Source organism: Notamacropus eugenii, chromosome 5 (assembly GCF_028372415.1).
Source record: "Notamacropus eugenii isolate mMacEug1 chromosome 5, mMacEug1.pri_v2, whole genome shotgun sequence".
NCBI classification, from domain to species: Eukaryota; Metazoa; Chordata; class Mammalia; order Diprotodontia; family Macropodidae; genus Notamacropus; species Notamacropus eugenii.
In genome coordinates this window covers 189383859-189397390 of record NC_092876.1, presented here as the reverse complement: position 1 = coordinate 189397390, position 13532 = coordinate 189383859, and positions in this window count along the sequence as shown.

Genomic DNA, 13532 nt, shown 5'->3' with positions numbered 1-13532 from the left:
CACCTCTTCCAAGCACTGGGTAAGGTAGAGGGGAGAGGAAAATATGAGGAGATAATGACATTCTTTGATGGAGCAACTCACCCAGGAGGAGGTGCTATGTTTGGTAGAAAACAGGCCCAGAGAGTCAGATGGAGAGTCTAGTTGAGTTGCAGAAAGGCATAGATGCAATGAGTTACTTCCCTTCATTCTCTACTGTTTGGCATATATTCTGCTATGCGTATTTGCTGTGATCTCTATTTTACTACTGACTTGGATAAATAGGGTTTCTTTGCTAATTGCTATTGATATGTTCATTGTGGAAGTGGTTTTTGGTGAGAAGCAAGTCTTAGATATAAATATTAGGTCCTCCTTACCCCATTAAGAGATATATCCTGAAAACCACATCACCAAGACTAACAATATTTAAGGGAGCAGATAAATATAGTTCCAGCCTGGCATCAGAGCAGCTAGGTGACACAGTGGATAGAGTGCTGGTCCTGGAGTCAAAATGACTCCTCCTCCTGAGGCCAAACCTGGTCTCAGACTCTTGCTAATTATGTGATCCTGGGCAAGTCACTTAACCCTGTTTACCTCAGTTCCTCCACTGTAAAATGAGCTGGAGAAAGAAATGGCAAACCACTCCAATATCTTTGCCAGAAAAATGCCAAATGGAGTCATAAAGAGTTGGACACAACTGAAAAATGACTGAACAACAATAATAATATTGGCATTCCTTTTCTCTAAGTAGAGCAGAATAGCCACACTTCTAGTCCCAAACTCTTGAAAAAGGGTGGGATGAGAAAATGGTAGAGATAACTGACTGCTCTGCCTCCCTTCAAGCAACACAATAAGACTCTCATGCTACATGTGGGTAACAGTCCTAGCTACACACTTAGGCAGAGTAGGAGATTGACAACTAGTAACGCTCCATTTCCAATGAAACCAATTTACTTACTTCTTTTAGTGCCGTTTTCAGTTTTGATTACTTTGTCTTTGAAGCAAATTTACGAACTTTCTAATGTCTGAAATTCACTTGAAAAGGAACACTCTTGCATTTCACAACTATATTGTTAGATACTGTACAATGGAAATAGTCTTCCTGGAAGTAAAGCTTAAATTTGAGGAGTGGTTATTTTCTATCTCCCCAAATCCCAACCCTCCAACCTCTCTCCATCAAATAATTTCTTGCCCCATGGCCCCCAGTCTGGTAGTCTGAGGAACAGAAGGAGCATTAATAGAACACTGATAATAAAATCACATTTTATTGCCACCTCCCCACACAATTATCCACTTTGGAAAGACTGAGAGTATACTACCAACATGATAAAGACCTGTAATGAGAATAGAGGAAGACATTCTCCCTTTCCTTGTTTTGCTCTGGAGACAATACTTGTCATCCATCCTGCACAGGGAAAAAAGAGAGAAGCTGTAGACCTCGAGCCTTTTATGTTTGAGACAGGTGTATGAGGTGTCCAAGGAATTCTAGCGCCTTTAGTGTGAGAGCTTGCGGTACCCTCTTCAGGGCTGCTGATCCACTTTTGGTGTCCAACTGGCACTCGACTATCACTTGTGGCTCCAAGAAGTTGTAGCAAGCCCAGCAACCACACCCTGGTAAAGCTGTCTTGGTAGATGGGGTAAACCAGGTTGAGGATAATTGATGGGTCTCAAACCTGTCAGTGAGTTATTGGGATGTCTGTCTCAAGCATGTGAAGACTTCCCCTGGCAAAATGGGCAGATGAGAAAAATTTGTTCCAAGAACGATGAAGGCAGCTAAAGCAGGCATTGCAAAGAACTTAGAGCTTGGTTAGGCATTGAACACAACAAGGTCATTCACTTCATCTCAGGCCATCACCAGTCATCTTGACTTTTTCTTGCCACTGGACTTTGATGGTTCTGAGAGTGAGGCTGATGATGACTTTGTGCGACTCTGTCTCACTTCTAATTCAAGTACATGTCAAGACACCAACCCATGATGGCATTGTTCCTCTACAAAAATGAAGGACAAAATAACAACACAAGCTTGAGACTAAGAATGTTTTAAGGACAAAAATGGGAATATATGCCATTAATCTTGCTGTGGCTCACCCTTCAACCAGTGACCAGAAATTTGAGATAACACCAGGAGCTGTAGAACAGATTGTGTAGAGGGTCAAGGCCCAGAAAAAAATCCAATCAGGGACCAACATAGAGGGATAAATTCAAGCTAAAAGTCAAAGACAGGCAATTTCTAAAAACATCTGAAAATTAAAGGGCTGGGAAATGTACCTACCTTCTACTACTCTACCTAATTTCTCCATTGTTTTCATTGTGTTGGTCTGTAACCTACAGTTGGGTCCTGGAAACTAATACCAATTCCTTTTCTATAACATGTAGATATGGGGAAAGTTTCCAGGATGTAACTGCAAAGCACCGATGTAGTATGCGGAAACATTTTCCTCTGCATCATTTCTATGTCAAATGAAATATATGGCTACAGAAAAATAATTTTTTTAATATAAATACAAAAGGTTGAGGCTGACCTAGAGAGTTTTCTATTTGTAAGGTAAAGGCCTTAAGGCTATAAATTTTTCTGTTTCACTGTTTCTGAGCAACATTTTCTATTAACCTCTAGGTTAGAATTCAGAAATCAACCAGGAAAGGTTTCTTTCTTGCTCAGCCATGTGAAGCCACTTGTCTTGGTACTGTAGGAGACTCATGCATGGGCATTAAAGAGGATATTTTGTGCATGTGTCAGAGATCCTGCCAAGATCTCTGGGATTGTGGTACAAGAATAGGGCCACCTGGTAAAAAAAATTAAATATTATACTTGTTCCTTGATTAATTAATAAGGCAATTAATAAGGCTTTTTAAACAAGCTTATAATGCAACACTCCACCCACTGTTTGCACTATTGCAGTCAATTACACCACCCCAAATGTTACATGGTAAACCTCCAAAGGCACAAACACCTTATATTCATGTGACATTAAAAACATACACATGTATAGGGAAATGTGTGAGTACAGCATCAAAAATGATATCTAAAGTGTAATAACCATGGGATTTCCAAGGAGCATGGCACAGGGAAGGGTGTATTGTTCAGTTTTAACTTTTTTTTTGTTCTTTCATATATCTCATGTTGGATAGGGCTTTATACACAGTTAGGTGCTTAATAATTTCTTTGTCAAACTATATTGAACTGAATGGCATGACATTTTGCTACACTGCTACAACATCAAACCATGTAAAGTCATACTAGTGCATCTTGAGATATTCTTTGGAGGTTTCGTAGAGATTTTCAAAGCATTATGTCTTCTCTTAGCAAGTTGTGTCACTTTCTGGCAGCTAGGAGGAGGTAAGTTTAATCCTCCCAAGAATGATTTCATTCACTTACAAATGTTAAGCATCACCCCCTCTTCTCTCTCACCACTTCACACTCTCTATCAATCTTCATAACTCATCTGAAAACAAATCTTTTCTGCTGTTGGTTTGCTTTAAATTTATAATCACTAAAAAAATAAAACCTTTTAAACTCTAAAATGTTTCAGGGGCATAGTTTAAGTGGGAAAAGGTGAAAAGGCACTGAGAACAGTCAAGACCATACTTGACTATTTAAGGAAATGTGTCCCTGAGTTTAGTGTGAAAACAAACACAACATGAAAGACCTATTCACTTTAATAAGCACTAAATAGGAGGATGTTGGTTTTGTGTGTGATTCTGAGATCAGTTTGTTTGAATGGTGAGAGCAGAGTAGGGGAGTTCTTCTAGCCATCATCATGTAGAGTTGCACAGCTACCACAAAGAAACCTGAACAAATTATCTTGTTGCCTGATCTTTGTGTAGAAGATAGCAGGCCCAATGATCTTGTTCCCCATGTTCTAGAAAAGAGCAGGATATAGCAACCCCTCAGCAACATAGTAGGCATGTGCCATATTGTTCCCTAAAGCAGACCAACGTTGCATTTGTGAAATTTCTCACAGCACATATTCTTATCCTCAGTCTTCTTAGGACATTCTTCTCATAGAAACATATGGGATCAGAGTTAGAAGAGATCTTAGAGACTATTTGATCAATTTTACTTCTGCCCGTTTTATTTCACATTACTTCCGCCATGTACTCTACGGTCTAGACAAATTGAACAAGTTGACGCCATGCCTGGAATGCACATTCTGCTCACCTCCAACTCATATTTTCTAACTCCCTTCAAAGCAAAGGACTTACCTTGTCCACCCCAGTTCTTAGAGCTCTCTCTATAATATACTCTCTGTTAGAACATATGCTCTTTAAGGATAGGTGCTGTATTACTTTTGTCTTTGTATCCCAAGTAGAGGCCATGTCCCAGTCATCGTGATCTGTATCTTACCACTGGGCCTAGAGGGCTCCAGAGGAGAAAGTGAGGTTGTGACTTTGCACAGTCCTGCCTCACTTAAATCCAATTCATTTGCAAATCATGGCATCACCTTCCTGATATCATGGTCCTCTTCAAGAACAAAGGACAGACAACAACAACTTTTTCCAATATTATTTTGTATTTCTTTTCTGTTTTCATGTACCCTCCTAGTAGAATCTAAGTTTCTTGAAGGCAGAGAGGCTTTAAAAAATCACTCATCTCCAGACCATGGGACAGTGCCTTGCCTAGAGTGGTTGCTTAATACATACATGCTTCTTGAATCTAATAGAATCCATGTCTTCTTTTTTATAGGTGAAAAAGCTGAGGACCTTCCTCAGAGGTAAGGGGTCTTCACCAAAGCCACACAAGTATGTAGGCAACATAAAGTAGGGAAAATCATGAAGTCATGAAAACCTGGGTTCAAATTCCATCTACCAGGGTCATCGTAGGTCTGTTCATCTCACTGAGCCTCAATTTCCTCACCTATAAGATGAGTATGATAACTGTAACATCTGCCTCACAGGACTGTGGTGAGATTAAAGTGTGATCATACAAGATAATGCATGTAAAATGACAGAAAGATTTGTTATCATTGTTAACAGAGGTAAGACAAAAATGTATGTGCCCTTGGCAGTATCTACACAACTTTGTCTATGGTGAACTATCAAGAATTAGAAAAGTCAATATTGACTTAGGTACTAATTACAAGACATGAGGTTTCTTATGTAGAAGTAGACCCTTAGGATGATTATAGGATAGGGGGAGAAGGGCAGGTATCTGCCTGGGTGGTGACTCAAGGAGGTAGTTGTTGAGGTAGTGGCTGATGTTAGGAAAGACAAAAAGATTAGAAGTTTATGTACATAAGCCACTCACTTAAATGAACAGAGATCATCTGACTCCAAATTTAAAAACTTTTCTACTTCACCATTCTCTGTGGTTTCTTAAAGAGAAACAAAAGTAGCCAGAATAAAGCTTGACAATGAGCTACCTTCATAGAGCATTTTAAAGTTAGCAAAAAACTTTTCTCCCAAAAAGTTTTTGAGAGAAGTCCTTCCAGGATGACATAGTGTGAATAGAGCAGTGGACCTGAAGCCAGAAAGATCTGAATTTAGATCTAATTTCAGGCACTTACTAGCTGTGCAACTTTGGACAAGTCATTTAACCTCTGTTGCCTCAGTTTCCTCAATTGTAAATGAGGATAATAATAGCACCTACCTCACAGGGTTGTTGTGAGGATTAAATGTGATAATACGTGTAAAGCATTTAGCACAGAGCCTAACATATAATACGGACTATATAAATGGTAGCTAATCATCATCATCATCTTACAGAGAATCAGAAAGCTTAAGTGACTTATTCCTGGTTATATACTTGTAAAATCTAGTTAATTGAAAGTACTTCTTTCTTACCTTTCACAACCCATTCTATTATCCAAACCATAACCAAAACATCAGGTAAGCAGATAAGTATAGGAGCTCTGACAGTGACAGCATTCCCTAGCATACCAACCCCGCTTCCAGCTCAGCCCTCACAGTCATCATCTGGGGAGGCAGCTCCTGTGAAAAGGGGCCAGCCATCACCACCAGATGCTAACAAATTGCTACTCACAAGCTAGCAAACCAGTTTGACTCAAGTAATAAAACATCCTGATGTAGAGTCAGGAAGCAACATATGCCAGATAAGTAAATCAACCACCGCCACTTTGACCATCATCCCTTCTCATGGTCCAGTGGAACTAGGCTATGGTGCTGAACCCAACAGACTTGGCAATACAAATGCTTCCAGCCTAGTGCTCTCAGTCATCATCCTGGAAAGCAATGTCTAGGGAGATGAAATCGAGTAACTGTGCCTGAAGGTGCTGAAGTCACATCTATTGAAGACACAGAAAAGTCTTGTAATCAAAGACAGTGTCAAACAGGTCAGCATCAGAAACTGATATGATTTTTATCCATGAAAATAAAATTAAAGAAGTGGAATTTAACATCTGCTTTGTCACAGCATCTGGAGAATCATGAGACGTTTCCATCTGATTTCCAGTTGAAACCTTACATAGAGTGTTTTGCATTGGAATGTGAGCCCCTTGAGAACAAGGACTATTTACTTTTCTGTGTGTACCCCCACATCTCAGCACAGTGCTTTGCACTATGTAAGTGCTTAATAAATGCTTTATTTGCTCATTCATTAAAAGATTGATATTTTCAATATATTGCCCCTTTGCCATGTACGTATACACAATTTTTATTTTCCACATTATAAAAATTTACATAATGCATAATAATCCACCATTATCTTTGATTATCTCTTTTGTTTGAAGAATCTGCTTCATGAGACTTTTGTCAGCAAAAGGTCATTCTCCCAACTTCTCTTTTGTGTTTTTTATTAGGACTTAGACCTTGTGAGAGGATCGACTCCACGTTAGTCCCAAAGTTTGCAAATGGAAGGTAATTCATTTGATGCTGCCATACATCTCCTTGTGATGAAAGAACATGATGAATTCTTATGTCCTAACACCCAAGGCCATTCTCCAAAGCCAGATCAGTAAGTTCTAAATATATTTAAAAGGGTCAAGGTGCTTATTGTTCGATGCAACATTCTACCTACACACTGTCCCGCCTGGTCTGTGGGGGTGCGGAGGAAAGCCCAGACTGCACTCCCTTGAAACATCTAATGTCTAGGATGTTGTAGTCCGTAATGCTAGTGATTTAAGAGGTGGCACTGAGTCAGGACTAAAACATAATGGAGAGAGCTTTCATACGAGACATAAAGCTGATTTTCTGACCTTTGTTGATCATGAAAGCTTTCTCACCACACAAGGAGGCCAAAGAAATTTCCCAGGTGATTTCATTTGGATCTCAGATCCAGGGCTCAATTGTTTTGGAATGTTGCTATGCATTGTTAAACAGCTGCCACATTTCAGCCAAGAGGTGGCTGCATTTCAATGGTGGGTGAAGTAATTCCTGTTTATATATGCAGTCGCAAAAGAGTTTTGGAGCCCTTTGGCATGCCAGGCATTTTATAATACATCATTAGTTATTTCTAACAATAGTCTAAGAGGGATGAGGGCTCTCTCACACATATACATACTTTGAAAGGTGATAGTCAACCAGAAACAACCTCTGAGGTATTCTCTTTTATCCAGTTGATTGGAGCACAGCTGAGAATGTCACTTTAATGGTGAAACAAATCTTGAGGTAATTTCTTGGAATGCGTATCTGATGAGACCAGACCAAGAAAGAGGAGGGGGTAGAAGCTGAACAATAATCTACATATCTGGTGGCCCAGAACGATGGCAGCAAGCCCTCTGGAAAAGAAAAGTCTGTTTTTGAGGCATGTGCTCATTGCGGTCATCATGGACTGCTAAATCCAGGTTAGTGAAGTAATAATGTTATTGCTTTGCAAACTCTAGACACACACACACACAAAAAGAATAAACTTGACATTTGGATACCAATCAAAGTCTACCCATTTTCTCCAGAAGAGCTGGGATTGAGATAGGAGACTTCTTAGTAACTAGACTTCTTTTACAAGTGGCATTAGCAAGAGGGTTGAGCTCATCACTATTCCATTCATTTTCCAAATGGGGAAAAAGGCAAAGAGTTTGAGTAAATTGTTGAGTGTCCCAGGACACTATGGAAAACTCCAGAATATAAATCTTATTTCCTGACTTGAAACTCGCTATGCTGTCCAAAAAAACATATTCTTAGGGAAACTATCCCTGTGCTTCTGCTCAAAATCATTCCTAAAATTTATAGCAAGTTGTATCAAAAGCAAACACACACATACATACATACAACCACATATAATAAACTCACAAAAATGAGGATGAAGGCTTATACTCACCCTCCTATGTCAAGCACTAGATTCTGCTATTTTATTCCCTGGTGATTACCTAGAGGAAAAACAAATTTATAAGGAAAAATGTCATTACATCAAATTAATCTGTGTAAAAGAGGTGAATCTGTTATTGTCTATGAATGTCTCAATCTCTGATTTCCAGATATTCTTTGCATTGATATAGTTCTTCAAAAACTTGTTTTGGACTTAGGACAGAACTAGGAAGAAGTTTATTACTATTATGTAGTCTGTTGTTGTTCAGTCATGTCTAATTCTTCATGACCCCTTTTGAGATTTCCTTGGCAAACATAATGGAGTGGATTACTGTTTTCTTCTCCTCCTCATTTTGTAGATGAGAAAACAGAGGCAAACAGGGTGAAATGACTTACCTGGGGTTACACAGGTAGTGTCTAAGGCCAGATTTTGAACTCAGGATGTCATGTCTCCATGCCAAGCACTCTATCCTCTGTACCACCTAGCTGCCCATTATCTAGTCTATCCCATTCATTGTACGTACAAGGAAATGGAGTTCCAGAGAGGGGAAGGGACATGGACAAGGTTTCCCAAGTAGCATGTAATAGAGTCAGAATTTAAATCCTAGTCTTCACACTGTGAGTTTTGTGTTCTTTATAGTGCACTAACTTATACCGACTCCTCATTTAACTAGGTTAAAAAACGACAGCAAAAACAAATTTCTAGGGACTTTCTCATTTCAAAATATCATAACATCATGTGAGGCTTTGCATCTAAAACAACTAGAATTGCAATTGTTAGTCTAGTTTTTTTTTAATTTATTAATGTTTTGAAATAAGAAGCACTTCCCAACTTTCCAACAAACACCCACGCAACCTTTACATAGAACATTACCCCTAAAATCTTTTTTAAAGAATGTATGTATTAACAACAACAACAAAAAGCAGGGATGCACTCTTTAAATTTAACAATGTGGTACTAACTGACAGAAACCCTTGTACTTGATCAAATGTTCATTGCTTCTCTTTGCTGTCATAGACAATGTGTATGCTATATTTTTGGCTATGCTATCTTTACTCTGAATAACTTCATAAAAGGCTACTTGTACTCAAAATTCTTCGTATTTTTTCATTCCTTATGGCTCAGTGATATTATATTATATTCCTAGAACATAATCAATTCAGCTAGCCTCCAATCATGGAGCATGTATTTTGATTCCAGCTTTTTCTTATCACAAATAATACTGCTACAAATATTTTTGTTCATGAACTTTCTATTGCTGTCAATAACCTTCTAGGGACATAATCATAGGAGTGGAAAATCTCCAGTTCATGAGCTATGAAAAATTTAGCAACTTTTCTTGCATAATTCCAAATTGTTATATAGAATTGTTAACCAACTGACAGGTTTGCTGACCGAGAATAATAATAGTAATGATCTTAATGATATCTAGTATTCATATAATACTTTCAGGTCGGCAAAGCATTTTATAAATATTTCCTTATTTAAGTTTCATACAATCCTAGGAGGTGGGTGATACTCCTATCCTCAATTCATAGATGAGGAGACAAAAGCAGACAGAGCTTAAGTAATTTGCCCAGGGTCACATGACTAGTATCTCAGGTTGGATTTTAATTCACTTCTTTGTATCAAACTTCTCATACAGAGGTTTGGGATCCAAAATGTATAAACAGCTAGTAAACGTATACATTCTAAATCTATATTTAATCTATATCTACCTGTATATACATATACTTACAGATATATTTGTACATATGCATATAAATATGCATGCAAGCATATACATAAATGTAAATATGCGTACACATACACATATACATATACATGTACATGCATGAACAAACAAAAATTGCGTACATATAAACCTTTCCCCAAAAGATAAATGGTTAAAGGATATGATAAGCAAGTCTCATGAGAAGAATTGCAAACTATTAATAATCATGTGAAGGAGTACTCCAATTCACTAATATTAAGAGAAATGCACATTGAAGCAAATACAAAAGTTGCACCTCACAAACTGCAAATTGATGAAGATGACAGAAAATAGGAATAGGGGTTGTGGAAAGTTAGGGACACTTTGCATTGCTGATGAAGCTGTGAGTCATTATCTTCACTATGGAAATCTATTTGGAGTTAGACAAACAAAAAACCAAAATGTCCATATCTTTTGACTCAGAGTTTCCACCTCTCAGCCTACATTCCAAAAAAAACCAAGAAAACATCCCCCATATATGTCAAAATAGATTTAGCAGTACCTTTTTTTTGTGATAGCAAAAAATTGGTAACAAATTAGAAGTGCATAAGTTGGGGAATGGCTAAACAAAATATACATGTGTTATGTGAAAAAAATGTCATGTTACTGTACTGCAAGAAAAAGAATATGATGAATACAGAGAAGCATGGGAAGATTTACACTGGCTGATGCAGAATAAAGCAAAGTTAAGAAAATAACGTATGTAATGTAAGAGAAACAATCTACAAGTGAATGTTGCAAAATTATGAAGAGCCAAGTATGGTTTGAAAAAAAGAAATATTAAAAAAAGACCCCCAGCCCATTTCTTTACAAAGATTGACATGCATGGGTCTGGGTATGTTACACTGATTTTCAGAATTTTTCAATGTATGGATCAATGTTATGAATTTTTCCTCTTTTTTCTTTAAAATATCATGTTTTATGAGAATTGCTCCTTGGGATAAAGTGGGGGAGAGGAGAGTAGTGGGGAAAATTTTGGTAATGCAAAAAATCTCAAAAGATATCAATAAAAATTTATAAACAATTTCAATTGTTCAATCAAGAATGAAGCTTTTCAAATTTTAAACTATATATTTGGGAGATGTGCCTCTCCTTCTTTAGGAGAAAACTGTCTCTAAGAAAAAAGAAAAATCATACATTTAAATTCAATAGATCTTTTAAAATCCCTTATTTAAAAGGGGGAAAAGTGACAGGTTTCTGAAAATATTAAAAACACTCAGAATAAATTTTGTAAAAATGTCATATGAGCTAAGGGAGGATTAAGATATCATCTTGAGTATTCCATGGAATTTGGGTACTAAAAGAGAGAGGTATGATATGAGATGACTACTATGCTCATGAAAGAATTTCCTTCTGAGATCTCTGCAAGGGGTTATCACTAGCTTCCAGGAAATGCAAGTAAACATCAAATGACAGAATTTAGCCCATGGGATTGAGATCAGTTGTTCATGTGGACACTCACTGAGACCAGGCCCTGTCCAGTTGGCTGCTGATATGACATCACCTCTGAGCTTTCACTTTCCGTGAATATTTATAACTCTGTGTGCCCACCTTTAATGTAGGAGTGGGTACTCTCTTTCCTTGTTCTGATTGATGTTTCTTTGCTGTGTATTGCATTTTTGGAGTCAGCTTAATCTCTTATTTTTCATTCTTTTTCCTCTTTATCAAATAAACTTGCTAAGAAGTCCTGACTTTTAACCTCATGGTTTATGGGAATTCAATTTCTCCCACTGCTATCAGAGGGACACTGCTTTTTGATGCATTTACTAAATGAGCCTTTAAAGTGACAGACATTTGCAGGATGGTTGTGTGTGTGTTTGTCCTTCATTGCTGAAGAAGACCATGCCATCAGAGAAATAATGACATGACTTGCACTTGACTTTGTTTTGAGGAAGGGAGGGCTGTGCAGGTCACCAGCCTCACTTCTCCTCCAGAGCCATCTGAATCCACTGACCAGATATTCATCAGGATGACTGGAGATGACCCAGGATGAGACATTTGGGGTTAAGTGACTTGCCCAAGATCACACAGCTAGTGAGTGTCAAGTGTCTGAGGTGAGATTTGAACTCAGGTCCTCCTGACTCCTGCACTGGTGCTCCATCCTCTGCACCACCTAGCTGCTCCTACAGTGTGGATAGTAATACAAAAAAAGAAGTATAATAATGTCTTTGTATAACACACTTCAAGGATTATAAAGTCCTTTTTTATACATTATTCAAGATATCACTGTTAAATTTAACTATTGAAAAAACATAAAATATCCACTTATAAAAATGGGAAGGAAATAAAGTTAAACTTATTTTTAATGTAAAAAAATAAATATCTCCTACTCAGATCATCATTTACTGTTTGAGGAGGTAAAAGGAAGCTTTTATACGCCAGAACTGGGTGTTTTGATTAGTTATAACTCATTACAGTCTTACAGCCTTTTTGTGCTTGTCACCCACCCCCTATCCTTTGAGTGATTGGATGGATGAACAAATAGAATACATAAATGAATGAATCAATGAAACAGCATTGATTGAATGACGAACTATCCACATTGTTGGTGCAAAAACAAAAATGGAAACAATTCCTTTCTTCAGTTTTAATTGGAGGCGGACAACCCATCCTATCTGGGAAATCAGAGGTTACATGTACATGACAGTATTAGGTGTTTTGATTAATTATTGTTGGGTTAAGTATTGCAGTTTGGTGTACATTTCCATCTCCATGCTATGAATGAATGAATAAATGAAATACATATTAAATGTTTACTTGTTATGCATAGAGTTAAGCACTGAGAATACAAAAACATTAAGTAAGAGAAGCCTTGTTCTCAAGGAACTTAATTTTAAATAGATCCAGACAACCCTTATGGGAGCAGGGTGAGGGGGATATGAATAAGTATTCATTAAGTGCCTACTATGTTCTAGACACTGTGCTAAGTGCTTTACAAAGATGATCTCATATTACCCTTACAACAACCCTGTGAGGTCAGCATTATTATGATACTCATTTACATTTGAAGAAACTGAGGCAGATAGAAGTTAAGTGACTTTTCCAGGATCACACAACTAATAAATGCCTAAGGCCATATTTCAGTGGCGACCATAGAGATCTGTTTTGATCTGGGAAGTCACAGGGATGGAAAGTGGTATAATATTTGACAATCCATCCTAGAAATGGTACCTTTGTAGTGATTACCATTTGTATGTGTAGAGGTAGCTAGCATCCAAGCAAACACCCAGAGAGATAAGCCAAGAAATCACAGTTGCTACTATAGGAAAGCCCCATTCATTCACTAGATTCCAAAAAAAGAATGATAGAAATCTGAGACCCAAGTAGGGCTGTTTACATTCCATTGCCTTCCTGATTGACTGGTGGCCTGTCTCTGAAAGAAATGTATTGGTCATGGGATCAGAAACTTCTCACTACATACCCAAGGCAAGCATCTAAAATTCCATAAACCATTGATTTGCATGGAATGTCTCCTTTTACCAGACCTCAAGATTACATAGTACCATAACGTGGATCATAAAGATGCTCCAAGTTGTTAGAGGTTGTTTTGATTTGGTTTGGGTTGATTTCACTTTTTGTTTGCTTGTTTGACTATCTCTCCTG